This window comes from Sorex araneus, chromosome 1 (genome assembly GCF_027595985.1).
Source record: "Sorex araneus isolate mSorAra2 chromosome 1, mSorAra2.pri, whole genome shotgun sequence".
NCBI lineage: Eukaryota > Metazoa > Chordata > Mammalia > Eulipotyphla > Soricidae > Sorex > Sorex araneus.
The window spans coordinates 199,161,220-199,171,361 of record NC_073302.1 but is presented as its reverse complement, the minus strand read 5'-3'; the positions used below and the strand labels follow the sequence as shown (position 1 = coordinate 199,171,361).

Genomic DNA, 10,142 nt, shown 5'->3' with positions numbered 1-10,142 from the left:
CCATTAAATGTCTCATCCACTCCAGCAACCCTGGGCTTGTCTCTTCTCAGTTCCCACTCTATTTCTTCCTCTACCCATTCGCTCTCTTGTCCTCTAGCATAAACACCAACCTCTTGCTCTTCAACCACTGAAGTTGAAGTGGTGCACAGTGGTCTACAGTGGTGCACAGTGTGATAGGAACATGCTTCACTCTCTGAAGTCTGACTTCCAGTGCAAACTGCCTATTGAGTCTCCTCAAAAATCTGTTATGGGGGCTGGAGTTGATAGCACAGCGGGTAGGGTGTTTGCCTTGCACTAGGCTGACTCAGGTTCAATTCCCAGCATCCCATGTAGTCCCCTGAACACCGCCAGGAGTAGCCCCGTGCATTGGCAGGTGTGACCAAAAAGAAAAACAGGCAGACTTGTTACTTCACCTCTCCCCATAGCACTGAGAGCTGGTGCAGGGACAAAGGCACTTGGTGCCCTGCTATGCTGGACATGGTCGCGGCCGTCACAAATAGCAGAAAAGCAGCAATCAGTGGAGACGCAGGAGCCCAAGGGCCTAAATTCTCCTGTGGGAGTCAGAAGACACCCAGGAAGCAGAGAAGTGCAGCCCCCAGCGTGTGGCAAGACCCCTCCTGGAAGGAAGGAACAGGAAAGGTGGAGAGGCTTATGAGAAATGGGTGGGAGGAAGAGGCTGTTTGGGATGCGTCTCAGTGATGGTGTCAGCATGTAGACTGAGAAGTGTGTTAGTTCAGAGAATTTCAGTTAGAACAGACCTTCGGCAGAATGAACTGCATTTAAACTGAGAGGAGGTTGCTGCTAGCATAGAGACTGCATGGTGAGCACTAGTCACTGGTTCATTCTCATGTTCATAGACTGGGTGAGCCCTGCACCTGTGAGCACTCGGTCTGTACACTTGAGTGAGCACTGCTCGCACTCTAGTGTTTCTAGCAGAAGAAATCCAGCATTTGAGCACCGTTTGTGGAAGCACTCTAGCATTCATAGGCTTGTGTGAGCACTATTCATATGAGCATCCTAGTGTTTCTAGACTGCGGGTGAGCACGGTTCATGAAAGTACTCTAGTGTTCAGATACTGTAGGGCGAACACGGTCATGGGAGCACTCTGGAGTGAGCTCTGTGACGGGCAGCCCTTGGTGATTGTAGGCTATCATAGAAGAAGAATCTGGCTGAAGCTTGTCCTTGAATTTCACAAACTGGAAGTTAGTGAAGACTTTGTTGCAGCATTTCATTAGACTGGGCAAAAAACGTAACTGGTAAGTTCTGGAGAGAATAGGAGTAGGGGTGTAGAGTCGAGAGAGGGGGCCTCTTCCAAGAAACAGACTGATAGGGAGGGAGATTATAGTCACAAAGCAGCCATGTTGGGCTATGGAGCCAAGAGGTTTGCATCTTGATGGCGTCCATCATTCAAGAAACACACTAAGCCATGGGGGTTATCCAGCAAGTAGGGCTTCAGTAAACAGCAGTTTTTATTTTATCACCATCATCTGACCTTTTCCAAAGATGGCCCAGTGCTCCCTGGTTTCCAGTGGCGGTGTCAATCAAACATCACCTTGCTCTGTCCTGGTTTCTCCCACGGCTCTTTGCTTCTCCAGCGTGGCACACACTCGAGACAGTCAGAGCCACACCTGTGGCACTGTGCTCACACACAACTGGCATCCAAGACATTGATGTCCACCTGAACTGAAGAGTCACGAAGAGGAAAAATGTCAGTCCATCAGAGGATGCACAGACCCAGCCCTGAAGAGACAGAGCTCCCAGGAAACTGCACTCCAGCAGATCGCTGTCCACATGGGAGAAGAGGAAGGCAGCAGGAAGTGCCCAGGCATGGGGTCCAGGCGGCCCTGTCAGCTTCCCCTCAGCAGATGCCTCGACGCCTCATGGCCAACACTGCCCCAGGACTCAGGATTCTGTGTAAAGGGTGACTTTGAGCGGTGAGTTCTGGAGCAGATCAGATACACCTTCAAAAGAATTTCTAGTCTCTGCAGATAGAGTTTTGCCCATGTGAGTGACTCTAGGGCCAAAGGGGTGAGATGATTCCTGCCTAAGAAAATATGAATCTGTGAGACACACCAGACTCTTCTCATTCCATGAGGTAAAAATCAGAGACTTACTTGGATTATTCACATATAAATTAGAAGAAAGTTGATCCTAATATTGGAATAAAAAAAATTAAAAGGACAATGTATGGATCAGAGGCATAGCACAGTGTATGTGTGTATGTGGGGGAGGGCGCTTGCCTTGCACATGGCTGACTTGGGTTGGATCCCCAGCATCCCATATGGTCCCCCAAACCTGCCAGGAGTGGCCACTGAGTGCAGAGCCAGAAGTAAGCCCTGAGCACTGCCAAAACCAAAATAAATACGATCCCAAAACCAAAAATAAAAAAATTGACAATGCCCATGCTCAATTTTTATTTATTTGGTTTTGCGACCAAAGCACCTTTGATCCCAGAGGTGCACAGGGATCACTTCTTTGCTCGAATATCACTCCTGTAACATATGGGGTAAGAAGGATTGAACCCAGGTCACAGGGATCAAACGTAGGTTGGCCATGTGCAAGGCAAATGCTTTACCTCTGGACTGTTTCTTGGGGCCCCATGCTCATGCCAAAATTTTAATAGAAAATTTTTATATTCTTACTGAGTTTTAAGCTAAGAAGAAATCCATTTTAAGGAAAAATTTTAAAACCAATAAAGTAGGAGGAAAATTGGAAAATACGAAAGTTGAGCACAAGGTATATAGACATGTACATATGTATATGTATATGTATATAGACATGTACATATCTATATCTATATCTATCTATATATGTATATATATACATATATATATAGGGATGGAGCAATAGCACAGTGGATAGGGTGTTTGCCTTACACACGGCCGACCCAGATTTGATTCCTCCGCCTCTCTTGGAGAGCCCAGCAAGCTACCGAGAGTATCTCGCCCACACGGCAGAGCCTGGCAAGCTACCCGTGGCATATTGGATAAGACAAAAACAGTAATAACAACTCTCACAATGGAGATGTTACTGGTGCCAGCTCGAGCAAATCGATGAGCAATAGGATGACAGTGATACAGTGATATATATATGTATGTATGTATATATATATATATATTGCTGTGCTATTGCTCTAGTGCTACCCGCTGTGCTATTGCTCCAGTCCCTCAGTATATATTTTAAATTGTTCATCAGAAACAAGTCTAAAACCAGAGAAATGCAAACACAAATCAATTGAAGTGAAAAGATTTTTAAAAAATAGAGCATTTTTTAAAAAGTTATCTGAAAATGAGAGTAAGTTTATATCTGTAACTGCATGAGATAGCATTTCAATATTATGCATCGTGTCTTTTCCAAAGTTCTGTCCTCAACCACCGTCTTCCTATGAGCCTCCACTTGCCTTCTCTATAGATTGGCACTCAAGGCCCACGGCTCTGAATCAGAAGCTGCTGTAATTAGGTTGTCTCCATGGAAACAGCAAATGAGTTCTAATATTAGTCACTCCTGCTTCCCTCTCCTTTCTTCTTACATGGGTGCAAGCATTGGGATACACACTTGTGTGCATGCACACACATGAACATGCACCAGTGGAAGTATGCTTACAGTGCACGCACATACACACATGAACATTCACATACACACAGAACACTTAAACACTGAAAAATGCTTAGGACATGGGTAAGACACTTAGGTGCTGAGTTCTCCTTCCTGTCCCAGGGGGGAAGATCAGTGGACACATAAACATGGAAAGGCTTTGCATCATGCTAGATGTAAGGGCCCCAGGCCGTATCCCTCACGTAACATATACACGAGCATGTGGATACCACAGACAAGCCTCACTGTCTCAGAACCATATCTGCCGATAATGTCTATAAAGTCACATTCATTGGTAAACTGTCCACCAAACTCATGCTAGCCCTGTGCTAACTCATAAATTGCTAGCCTAGTACCTCAGAGTGTGTCATTACTTGGAGATGAGACTTTTAAGAAGAAAATAAAATGAGGTCATTGATTGGGCCCAGCTCTGCATAACTGATGTCCTTCTATAGAGAGAGAGAGCACAGACAGACACACGCAGACAGCAGTGCTTGGGAGCTACTTTCAGTGCTGTGATTAGGAGTCACTTTCTCATTACAGTGCTCATAGGACCATGAGAAGCTGGGGATTGAACTGAGGTCCTCCGCATTCAAGGCAAGTGCCTTAACCCATGTGCTATCTCTGACCCAATATCTTTTTCTGTCTCTCTCTGTCTCTCTCTGTCTTTCTGTCTCTCTGTCTCTCTGTCTCTCTCTCTCTCTCTCTGAAAGGCAATTTTTTTAGGGGAGGGTGGCAGTGGACCACACCTGGCACTCTGGACTTACTCCTGGCTCTGTTATCAGGAGTTATTCTTAGTGGGCTCAGGGAGACCATATGGGGTGCTGAGGATCAAATTCAAGTCGGCTACAATCAAGGCAAGTGCCATGCCCACTGTATTATTGCTCTAGTCCCCAGAAGGCATTTTCTTGTCCCCACATCTCTTTCTGGCCAACCAGCACAAGTTTCCCACCAGTCCCTCAGTGACTGATGCAGTGCTAGTCTCAGTGCTAGCCTCAGCCTGAGACTCTTTCTGCCCAACTCTTTAGTTATTTTAATGTAACATGACAGGGAGAAAACAGCTATTTGTGCTCCCTCTCTCTGCTTCTCTCTGTCTCTCTCCATCTCTCTGTCTGTCTGTCTCTGTCTCTGTCTCTCTCTCCCTTGCCATCTCCTTTTGGGAAGTATAGTTTGCAGTATAGGTACTGGAAGATTATCACATATATTCATTTACTTTCAGCATTCAATTCTTGTCCAGAGTGATGATTTCCAACTACCATTGTCATAGTGGTCCCTTCTCCATCCTAACTGCCTTCTCCCCTGACTTGTGGCAGCTTCCAACTGTGTACAAGTCCTTCTAGCCCTCATTTCTACTGTCCTTGGGTAATAGTCTCATACTATGTATTTTACACCCCACAAATGAGTGCTGTCATTTATGTCTGTCCCTCTCCTTCTGTCTCATTTCACTCAGCATGCTACTCTCCATGACCATCCATTTATAAGCAGATTTCATGTGTCTTGAATGACTCCAGTAGCAGAGATAGTAGAAACAATGAACAAATAGGACTACATGAAATTAGAAAATATTTTAAAAGCAAAAGAAAGTTGGAATAAAAATGAAGAGACATTCTACTAAATAAAAGAAACTATTTTGGGGCTGGAGCAATAGCACAGCGGGTAGGGCATTTGCCTTGCACTTGGCCGACCCGGGTTCAATTCCCAGCATCCCATATGGTCCCCTGAGCACTGCCAGGGGTAATTCCTGAGTGCAGAGCCAGGAGTAACTCTCGTGCATCAGCAGGTATAACCCAAAAAGCAAAAAAAAAAAAAAAAAAAGAAAAAAGAAAAAGAAAAAGAAACTATTTTACACCGTACACGAGATAGAGAGCTAATATAAAAAAAATAAAGGTTAACACAAAGCTTTATCTTGATAGAGAGCTAATATCCAAAAATAAAGATAGTCACAAAGCTTAACAATCAAAATACTGATAATGCCATTTTAAAAATGGAAAAAGAGAGCAGAGAGAGGACCCCAGAGAGACCTGAGCTGCCCCACGGTCACCGCAGGCCAAGTCACCATCCCACCGGGGGAGGAGCCGAAACTGCTGCAGCCGGCCCGGGTCACCATCACCGCATCCACCAGCCCCAAGGCCCCGACACGAAGCCCGGCACCACAGCTGGGGCAAGAAGGTCATCACAACAAAGGTTTGGGGATGCAAAATGGTTGAATGTAAAGAACGGATATGGTTTAATCAACAGGAATGACACCGAAGAAGATGTCTTGTACAGCAGACTGCCCTAAAGAATAACCCAGGAAGGACCTTCGCAGTGGAGTGACGGAGAGACTGGGGGTGTTGCAGAAGGAGACAAGGGTGCTGCTGAAGGTGCAGAGGTGCAAGGAAGGGCTCCAGGCCTGGTGCTGCAAGGCAGTAAGGATGCAGCAGACAGGAGCGTCAGAGACTCTCCATGTCACAGGGGCCCTCCACGCTATCACCAGCAGAATTCCCCAGCAGTGAGAGTGGGGGAAGAATGAGGGATTGAGTGCTCCCCAAGGCCAGGCCCAGGCAGGCCACGGTTCCCACCTTGCCGCAGCGGAGACCCTATGGGTGGCGATCACGATATCCCAACCCTCCTGGACAGGGGAGAGTGATGGAGGGGCTGACAACCAGGGCGCAGGGGAACAAGGCAGACACGTGAGACAGAGGATGGATCGAGCTTGCAGACCACGATTCCACAGGGGCTCTGCTCGCCAATGAGAGGACGGCAATGAAGAAGATAAGGAAAATCAAGGAGATGAGACGCGAGGTCAGCAGCCATCTCAACGCCAGTACGGCCGCAACTTCAATTACCCCCAGGGATGTCCAGAAAACCCTAAACCACAAGATGGCAAAGAGATAAAAGCAGCTGATCCCAGGCTGAGCAGGGTGGGGCCGAGTAAATGCCAGCTTCCCATCTCTACCATCATCCGGTTTAGTCGTCCAACAGAAGAAATTAATATGAAATTCCAGCAATAAGAAATGAACAAAAGATTGGAGCTGAAGACTTTAAGTGTTTGCTTTTTGCCCACTGACCAGATAACCAGAACTATCTGCATTATCTACGCAGCATGAGATATTATTATTTTTTGCCTAAAGACATCTCTTTTTGGTAATGACAAACATGTTTTTAGAAAAATAAAAAAAAAAAGAAGTCTATTTTTTTCCCCAATACACCTTTAAAGGTTTTTAAATTATTTCATATCTGGTCAAGTTGAGATTTGTTTAAGAACTTCATTTTTAATTTGTAATAAGAATTTTAAAACTTGGGGCTGGAGCAATAGCACAGTGAGTAGGGCGTTTGCCTTGCACGTGGCAGACCCGGGTTCGATTCCCAGAATCCTATATGGTCCCCTGAGCACCGCCAGGGGTGATTCCTGAGTGCAGAGCCAGGAACGACCCCTGTGCATCGCCAGGTGTGACCCAAAAAGAAAAAAAAAAAATTTAAACTTGATTTTTTCAAAAGTCAACAAACTTCAAACACTGTTAATAAATTCTTAAATCACTGTATCACTGTCATCCCATTGTTCGTCGATTTACTTGAGGGGGCACCAGTAAGGTCTCTATTACACTCAGCCCTGAGATTTTAGCAGCTTGACCCTACTCGTCTTTCCCAACAATTGGAGGCTCTTTTAGGGTCAGGGGAATGAGACCTATTGTTACTGTTTTTGGCATATCAAATACGGCACGGGAGCTTGCCAGGCTCTGCCGTGTGGGTGGTATACTCTTGGTAGCTTGCAGGGCTCTCTGAGAAGTATGTATATATCTGTTAATGTATTTGGGATATGAATATGCCATGGGAGCTTGCCAGGCTCTCCCAAGTGGGCAACAGACTCTCAGTAGCTTGTCAGATTCTCCAAGAGGGAGAACTAGGTTATTAGATGTCGAGGGGCCCCATTACAGCCTTGCGCTTCCAGGAGTTGGTTTCATAGTTTCTAGATATTGGCCGTTGATGGGATTACACGGGCGCTGGGGGCAGTCTCTGGGTGTGACTGCCTAGCTACTGGAAAATGGGGGATCTGGGTGGAAGAGGCCTAGTCCCGATCCGAGCAGCCTTGGAGATCTTGGCCCTGGGTCCTGCACATCTGGGTTCCTATGCCAGCTCCCCCAGGCGTGAGGCTCATCCGAACATGTGGAGAGTGTCCTTGAGCACATAAATAATAAAATAAATAAAAACTAAACAAATTATAGAAGGAGAAAGATGAGCAGATACTTCCCCAGAGAGGCCATATATATGACTAGTAGGCATATAAAAGAGAGAGAGTTTATTGTCACTTACTATCAGGGAACTACAAGTCAAAACAACAATAAGATATCATCTCACTCCAGGGTGAATGGCATATATCAAAAGGACTAGAAACCACCAGTATGGACAAAGATCTGATTAAAAAAGAAACCTCATTCACTGTTGATGGAAATATCTTGTGCATCCTCTGTGAGTTGCAGGATGGAGACTTCCCTGAATCAGGATATACTTGACAGGGAATCTGTTTTCCTGAATAGTTTCACTCAATCACTGAGCTTCCTCCCTCCAGGAACCAGCTGTCTCCTGCACAGGCCCGTTTCTCTGTGGGGATGAAGATGTCACACACTTTAGTTCACACTGGCACTTGCCTCTTCAGGAAATACAACTCATGCCATAAATGTCCACTGTTTATTTTAAAACTGCCTCTGGAGAAAAATGTCAAATCAGAAATAAATAACTTTTGTTGTAATGAATGCTTCAGCTTTTTGATGAAATCAGCTCCAATGAGAGCACCTAAAAAAGAGCCTGGTTCTTACAAAGTGTAAGAAAATAGTGCGTGTGGGTGGAGCAATAGTACAGTGGGTAGGGCGTTTGCCTTGCACGCAGCCAACCCGGGTTCGATCCCCAGCATCCCATATAATCCCCTGAACACTGCCAGGAGTAATTCCTGAGTGCAAAGCCAGGAGTAACCCTGTGCATCACTGGGTATTACCCAAAAAGCCAAAAATAAATAAATAAAAGAAAAAGAAAAGAAAATAGTGCTTTCCTCTGTTACCTCTCGGAGATTGAAAAGTCTTAGCAACAAGTAAAAAGTAATGCATAAGATATGAAAAACATGAGTTTCCTGTCTGGTATTTTAAGGAGCAACAGAGGAGGAAGAGCCTTCAGTATGGAGCTATGAAACTCCTCTCCAAATAAAGTGCCGCCGTGTTCTGAAGAGTTTCAGAGGTCGTCTTGGCCAACCAGATGAGCCACCATGACAGAGGCCCTTGCTGGCTTGAAAGCAGAACAGAACCCGTGAAACTTCCGAAAACGCACACGAGGCTGGACCTGGAAAGCACAGAGAGACTATTCAAATGGGACTTTGAAGGGTTCAGTTGATGCTTGTGAAACGTTTCATCATTGACAATTTGAGGAGGCTTCTGTCTTACCACGATACCACAAATACTAGTGATCAGTCATTTTGGACCACAAGAAAGCCTTGAGGGCAGAGTTGGATACCTCCAGTGACTAAAAACAGGAGGACTAGGACCAGGGAAGGGAGAAGCAGCTCTGATGGGGAGAGTGAAGTTCCCGGGTGCAGGAGAGGCAAAGCTTATTACTGAGAGGGGAGAGGTGTGAGGGCTGAGTTCATGTCTTGGTGGGCTTGACTTCTTGGCTCACAACTGTATTTAGTGGAAACCAACTAAGCGAGCACACTGGGCTAGAGGAGCCAACCAGATTAGTCACGGCTTGAGGAGGAAAGGAGTGGGTCAGAAGGGGGTAGGGATTCCATGTAGCTCACAGTTAATCGGACAAAGATTAACTTTGTGGCATAGTAGAAATGACATCTGCATTTCTATGTTCATTGCAGCACTGTTTACAATAGCCACAATCTGGAAAAAAAACAGAGTGCCCCAAAACAGATGACTGGTTAAAGAAACTTTGGTACATCTACGCAATGAAATACCTATGCAGCTGTTAGAAAAGATGAAATCATGAAATTTGCATGTAAGTGGATCAACATGGAAAGTATCATGTTGAGTGAAATGAGTCAGAAGGAAAGAGACAGACATAGAAAGACTGCACTCATATGTGGAATATAAAGTAGCAGAGAGGTACAAGCTTGCAATGATGCAATTTCTAGCAGAAATTTCTCTGGACATAGTTACTAAAATACTAAAATACAGAAATCAGAGACCTCATGTCTCTTCATTCTCAGCAATGGGAAACAAATTATCAAATGCTTCCTTTTCAGCAGATCTGACTTTGGGTGGGGGGAACTCCAAACAATAATAGTGAGTTTTTTGTTGAAGTATTGAATGTAATCAAAGTAAAGTGAAAGTAAAGTGAAATTTATCAGTTACACAGGTGGGATGGGGGGATGGGGAGGTGGGGGGTAGGGGGGAGGTATACTGTGATTCTTGGTGGTGGAATATGTGCACTGGTGAAGGGATGGGGGTTCGAGCATTGTATAACTAAGACTTAAGCCTGAAAGCTTTGTAACTTTCCACATGGTGATTCAATAAAAAAATTTAAAAAAAAAAAGATTAACTTTGTCTTTGTTGATCCAAAGATTAACTTTGGTT

The 10,142-nt window shown here is 45.1% G+C and overlaps 1 pseudogene; it reads left to right on the top strand.

Moving 5' to 3' along the window:
- The first annotated feature begins 1,426 nt into the window (after positions 1–1,426).
- LOC129402091 (Y-box-binding protein 1-like) lies at positions 1,427–6,587 on the top strand (annotated as a pseudogene).
- The last annotated feature ends 3,555 nt before the right edge of the window (positions 6,588–10,142 follow it).